General features: G+C 45.2%; 1 long non-coding RNA gene across 1 annotated transcript; it reads right to left on the bottom strand.

Annotated features, from left to right (window-relative positions):
* Positions 1-4,359: 4,359 nt before the first annotated feature.
* LOC104984879 lies at positions 4,360-6,370 on the bottom strand. Its single transcript, XR_824805.1, has 3 exons — positions 6,297-6,370; positions 5,811-5,878; positions 4,360-4,624 (listed from the first exon to the last, which is right to left on the bottom strand). It is a non-coding gene; the product is annotated as an uncharacterized LOC104984879 (long non-coding RNA).
* Between the last annotated feature and the right edge of the window lie 381 nt (positions 6,371-6,751).

The following is a 6,751-nucleotide window of genomic DNA, read 5'->3' as shown; positions in this document are numbered from 1 at the left end:
CACAGCACCCTCCTTCCGAGGGGACTTTCCGCCAACCTGTCATGGGGATTGCGGGTGCAAACTGGAGGCGGCCACCGAAATCCCACCTAGGCTGTGGAGGGTGCTTTAAGTGGGCGGCACCATAGGAGGTTTCCAGAAGTTTCAAAAACTCACATAGTCCTCCATAAATAGTTCCATATCTAACTCAACTGAAATAGATTTAGTCAAAGGTAAAATGTATGTTTTTTCCTCTCATCACACTACAAGGTTTTTAATGTCTCGATTCAAGCCAAGATGAAAATTGGAAGCACTACAGGCTTTTTTTTTTTTTTTCCTTTTTAGAAAATTATTTTTGGGAAATGGTTCTCTTAAAAAAGCTGGTTCTAGTGAGTTTTTTGTTTTTGTTTTTTTTTTTTTTGCCCAGTTTTCAGACATCCCTTTAGAACTTTAGATAAAAGTCCAGACTCTAGATGTATATTCTTTTCAAACTGGACAACATAAGAGTCTTGCTTTCGGTGAAGTGAGAAGAAAGAAAGAAAGAGAGAAGACAGATGACTTGCTGAAGAGTCACTCACGTTATTTTTTATTTTAGGCTAAAGGATCAATAGCATCGACCATCTTCCATTACAAATTAGCTGTGTTCTTTGACGAAATCTCAAAAGGTAGATTGCAGAATCCACTCCGTAGAACCTGACTGTGTAAAAACATTTGTTCACTGGATGAGAGGGAGCTGAGGTGACAAAAAACATATTTTGTCAAGACTAGTGATTTGCCCTGGTCCCCTCATTTGCATGCATGCTCAGTCGCTTCATTCGTGTCCAACGCTTTGCAACCCCATGGACTGTAGCCCGCCAGGCTCCTCTGTCCATGGGATTCTCCAGGCTAGAATACTGGAGTGGGGTTCCTTGCCCTCCTCCAGGGGATCTTCCCCACCCAAGGATTGAACCCATGTCTCCAGTGTCTCCTGCATGGCAGGTGGATTCTTTACCTCTGAGCTACCACGTAAGCCCCATTCCCCCATTTACCCTCAGAAATTTCCAGAAATGCTTAGATTATCCACTTATTAAAACATGCATAATAAAGTCTGTCCCCTGTGACAGAAATCTCATGGATGCTGATTCTAGAATTTTCGTTCTCACCTGTCAGCTCTTTAATCATGCCTTTATGATGCCTCACCTTCTCTTGTGAATTCTATCAGATCTGCAACATCATCTGATTAGTGATATTTCCCCAAATGGAAAAAAAAAAAAAAACAGGTTAACATCACCAAAGTGAAAAATATTGCCTTAAAATTTAAGTTACTTCGTGTGTTCATCCTCTTTTTACTCATTTTCTTCTTTCATCATTTTTAAAGACTGACTGAATGAATCCAATCTCTACTGTGTATGGTCCTGCAAGAACTAACACTTGCCAGAGTATTAGCCTGTGATTAAATTTGTGCAGTGTATTACTTGATACTCAAAGGAATCTACACGTGTACCTCTATGCCCACGGTAGACTAACTTGGGAAAAATGTAGCCTAATGAAAAATGCATGCGCTGAGCATGAGAAGAGCTGTGTTGAGACTCAACCCACTTCTTTCTAGCTCTGAGGCTTTGAGAAAATCACTCGCTGTCTCTGGCTTCCACTTCATCAACCCTAAGGTGCAACTAATTATGCCTTTTGGCTCTGAGCATCCAGTTAATCACATTTCTGAAGAGCTTTGTAAGCCGAGACGTGTTAGTGTCAGCCTCTCAGTCGTGTCTGACTCTTTTGTGACCCCGTGGACTGTAGCCCTCTAGGCTCCTCTGTCCATGGGAGTCTCCAGGCAAGAATACTGGAGTGGGTTGCCATTCCCTTCTCCAGGGGATCTTCCTGACCCAGGGATGGAACCGAGGTCTCCTCATTGCAGGTGAATTGTTTACTATCTGAGCCACCAGGGAAGCCCTATGAGCTGAGAAAGAACAGTCACATATTAGTTTACTAATAAGAGCTGAGACTGGAAATATGCATTAAAATAATAAGAATTAAAGTTCATTTGTAACAAACAGACCATCCATTTATAATCTTTCATAGATCTACCTGAGAATTAATTTTCTGAGGGGCTATGATGTGTCAGGCATCCCTCCAGAAACTTGTGGGGAACCAGACAGGTGTGATCGAGTTCTGCAGTGAAGCACAGACGGTAATTGATAAAACATGAGGATTCATGTAACTTATCAGTTTAGACCATGCTAAATGACATACAAAGTGAGAGGGAATGAAATGGTACCATGTGGGCTAAACCTGGACCCTGCTGAGGGGTCCAGCCAGCAGACGAAGACCTGAAGGAAAAGACTGCAGACAGAAGGGACAGCTCATGCAGACCCTCAGGAGGGATACAGTCAGGTCTTAAAGGCTGCATTTTTCCCTTGCTCGTTCTTCTTCATCTTTGAGTTTACCTATTTTATTAGGGGGCTTTTATATCCAACCTCCTGGGAGGTCTATCTGAGTCTACCCACCTGGAGGAAGACCAGGTGGACCTGAATAACTCCTCACCCTTTCCTGCCTTCAGAGTTCAAGATCCCTAAACAGCAACAGCTGAACCCAGGATCAAGGAGAGGGGATGCACAGGAGCCTGGAACCCAAAACTCAGGAAGAGGTCTGGACCTTATGTGGCTTCTTCATTGTCTCAAGTCCTGAACCCCTGGAGCCCAGGGTCTTTTCTTGGGGCGGGGAGGGGGGGGCACATACTCTTCTGATTGAAGAGGAAAGCTTTGCTTCATGAGAAAGAAGAGGACCCAAGGATGGAGGCAGATGCTTGTTCCCTCTGGGGAAGTGATCAGGGAATGATTATGCCTTGGCTCAGAATCAAGGGGAAAAGTAGGAGAAAGGGGCAGGTCTCGGACCTTTCCCCCAAAGCAGAATAACTCCTCACCCTTTCCTGCCTTCATTGAGTTCAAGATCCCTAAACAGCAACAGCTGAACCCAGGATCAAGGAGAGGGGATGCACAGGAGCCTGGAACCCAAAACTCAGGAAAAGTTAACACATCACTTTTTTTCATCAAATCAAGTCACTCCCTGGTGTCTCTGATGTGAAGCAGCTGCAGGGCCCTGGGCTCTGCCCAGGTTCTGGGGTAGGGGACTGTGTGAGCGTATCAGTGTCTCCATGGTGACAGTCTTTGCATCCCACCCGGTGTTGCGTCTGGACCAGCATCGGGGAATCTCACTGGGGAAAGTGCCTGTGGGAATCTTATCCCTTAGGATTTACCAGGGTCCACAGGGCAGAAAAGCCTGGTGGGCTACAGTCCATAGGATCACAAAGAGTCTGACATGACTGCAGTGACTTAGCATGCACTCGGGTCACAGGATGGGGGTAACTGACAAGAACCACGGACTGGTCTCCCTAGGTGTGATGACTACCAGAAACTGGTGGGGTAGGAAGGACACACTAATACATTCCAGGAAGAAGCCCACTGCTTCCATTGCCAGAGGCTGAGAGATCACCCCTTAGACCCTGGCTTCAAGGATGGAGTTCTGACTGTTTCTCACAGAAGTGCGAAACCCTGTGGACTGATGCTGGCCAGTTCCAACACTGAACTTCAAGTACAACTTCCACGCTGTGAAAGAAATTGGTTTTACCCGTGTCTATCCACTTTTATGCTTTTTGATCAAGGAAAACAAAGGCTATAGGAACAAATCAATACGGCCGTAAGAGGGGCTGAGTTGGAAACACAGTGTCCCTCTGCCACACTTGCATATATGAATGCCTGATAAAGACTGAGGGCGTGAGAGGATGAGGTGGCTGGACGGCATCACCGATACGGCGGACTTGAACTTGGGTAAACTCTGGGCGATGGTGAGGGACAGGGAGGCCTGGCATGCTGCAGCCCGTGGGGTCTCAAAAAGGCAGACACACCTGGGAGACTGAACAGCAGCAACGTATTTGATGCTTGCATGTGTCTATATGGGTTCATTCCGATTTTCCAAGGAGAGAGGATTTTGTTACTCTTCACCTGGAGAGGAAAGAGGGGAGAGGAGGGGAGAACAGGAGTGAAGGAGAGCTTGTGAGAAAAGATAACCCGGTTATTTATTTATAGTTTATTTCTGCAAAGGGACCTTTGCAAGGGCTTTGATAAGAGGGGCCAGAGTTTCTTAAAGATTAACCGGCCTCCTTTAAGAGGGCATTGGCCTTCTTTCACGCAGGTGTCTGGAGGATGCAGGACTGGGTGGCCCTCAGAACCTTGCTGGTCTGTAGATCCCCTTAAGACACACTGCTGACATCATGGCCTCCTTTCTCAGATTCCCCTCTCTCTCTCTCTCTCTCTCTCTCTCTCTCTCTCTCACTTTTCTCTCCTTCCCTCCCTCCCTCCGTCCTTGCCCGTCCCTCCCTCCCTTCGCCCAATCTCCCCCAGTCTCCTTCTCCCTCTCTTCAGCTCCTTCAGGTAAATCCTACTCCAACTTGCACCAACTTGTTTTTGACTGACAGTGAACAGCGAAGAGAGCTTTCTTGCTTTGGAGCACACCTCAGGACCCAGCCTTCCCCAGGCAGCCGGCGTGGACGGTCCCTTCCCTGGCCTTGTCCTAAGTCCACATCTAGCCAGGCATCTGCGTTCACCCGTCCTTGCAGGTAAGAGTTGCAAGCTTGTTGGTCATTACTGGAGCGTGCTGCACCCTGAAGGAATTTCTGAAAAAAAAACACAACAACTTTCCTTCGAAAGGTAATGAAAAAAGTATGACTCTGTTGAAACTGACTGAAATCATTCAAGACGTCCAAACTTATCTGAGGGAATTTACAAGTGCTGTTTGCTGTGGAAAACAGGTTTTTACTTAATGATGGGGCTAAAAAAAAAAAGGCTTTATTCATGCCCGTAAAACAATATCCAGATGTTATCTTGTATACTGTGGGTAGAAGCGCTCTAGATGGAGGGAGAAGGCTTACTCTCTTTGCAAGGTTTTTTTTTTCCCCCTTCTAGTGTCTGTGAGAGCAAGTTTGTTATGGATTTTCAGTGATTATATAGTGTTTTGTTTTGTTTTGCGTCGTTCTTTGGTAGTTATTTTCCTTTGTCGGTGGAGAAATCAGTTTAAGTTGGTGTAAGGGGAAACCTCTCCAGAATATTTTAAAATCTTTTACCTATCCTTACGAGAAAATAGTTATGTAAGTTTTCCATGGTAGGTATGAGGAATGTAAACAGTTCTGACTATGGAAACATTAGGAACTTGGTTCACAACCCATGGCTAATGTGTTTTATAATCCGTGTGTAATTTCATGGGCGTCTAGACTGCTGTCGGCTAATCAATGTTATACTGGGTGCAATTTCCATACTGTTCCTGTGAATCTGGTTTTTTATCTCCTCTCTCCACTTCCGCATTTAGTTGCCCAAAGGAAATAAGGACATGTTGTTCAATAGATGTCTCTTGACCTCATGAGTTCTTTAAGTCACAGGTTAGGAAGCTTACAACAAATGCAGTGTTCCACTCAGTAAAACCAAGGACCAAAATTTGGTCCTTCAAATTCAACTCAAACCTTCAGACTGAATTCTTCTTATCAGAAAATATCTTAATCTTTTTTTTAACCTATAGGAAGGATTTAAAAAAAAAAGTGACAAATGATTCTTGAAGTTCTTTTTTTGAGATTCTCAAAATCACACTGACACACACACAGTTAATCCTAGATCCTATTCCATTCTGCCTTCTCTCATAAATGTTTAAACAAATATGGAACAATCAGCAACAGCCTTAGGTGATCAATTCTTTCACAAAATTGCCCTAAAAATCAAAAGAGAAGAGTCAAATGCAATCATCATGCATATTCAGATGCCATCATTTTATGAAAATTTAGGAGATTTCCGGTTGAACAACTAAGCACTTACCTTGCACACAGCTCCCCTTGGTGCTGTTCTTGTTCTGGGTTTTATTCTGTAGCAGTTTTCCTTCTTCCCTAGTGATAAATATAATAAATGGCCAGGCAGGGAGTGACCCAGAGGTCGTATGACAAGTCTCTTTAAAAGTCTAGAAGGTAGAAGAGTTTCACCAAATCCCCGGTAGTGGTGTCTCAGAAATACTAATGAAATAATGGGCCTGACAGGTTCTCATTGAGTTAAATAAATGCCCAAGTCATTTGGGGGTTTCCTAGAAGTAGACTTAGCTGGATTTTGTGATTCTGGTGGCTTAAGGAAAACATAACTTTAAAAAGTCCTCCCGCCCTCTCATCCCTCCTCCCCCAGTCAACCGTTGTGGTCATTTTCCAGAAAATGCTCCTTTCCCCTATTTCCTCTCCTGACACTTAGAGCCAGTGCAGGCAGCCGGTGTTTGAGGGGGAAAGAGACAGAGCGAGACCCCAGGCTTCCCACGCCCACCGTCCAGAAGAGCCAAGAAAAGCAGGGCTGCCGGCTCCTTCCACTCTCTCTCTGCCCTTGCATGGAGGAAATCCTAAAGGGATTGAACTTTCTTGTTTGGGGATGTGTGCATGTGTAATTATATACCTGAATGACAACATGCCTGGTACAAGGAAAACCACCACTGTGTGGCTTGAGGCAGCCGAGAGAGGAGAGGCAAACTTTTTCAGACTTTGTCACTAAATGTCAAGACTCTGAAGCCTCCTTTCCTGCCACACCCCCCTCTCATCACTCAGAGACACGGGGCAGCCACTGACTTTACTTCCTGACTCTGCTTCAGGGTTGTTTGTCGAGTGTGTTTGCCTGGTGGACGCATCAGAACCTTAGAGGCGGCACAAAAGGCCAAAGAATGAGGCATGAGCTTGCTAGAGTCGCTGACGACCGGCCCCTGGGGACGCTTGCTTAAGGCATATAAG

Source organism: Bison bison, unplaced genomic scaffold, assembly GCF_000754665.1.
Source record: "Bison bison bison isolate TAMUID 2011002044 unplaced genomic scaffold, Bison_UMD1.0 scf7180017864037, whole genome shotgun sequence".
Lineage (NCBI taxonomy): Eukaryota > Metazoa > Chordata > Mammalia > Artiodactyla > Bovidae > Bison > Bison bison.
Note: the sequence above shows the minus strand (reverse complement) of the source record. Positions and strands in the feature narration are given on the sequence as shown.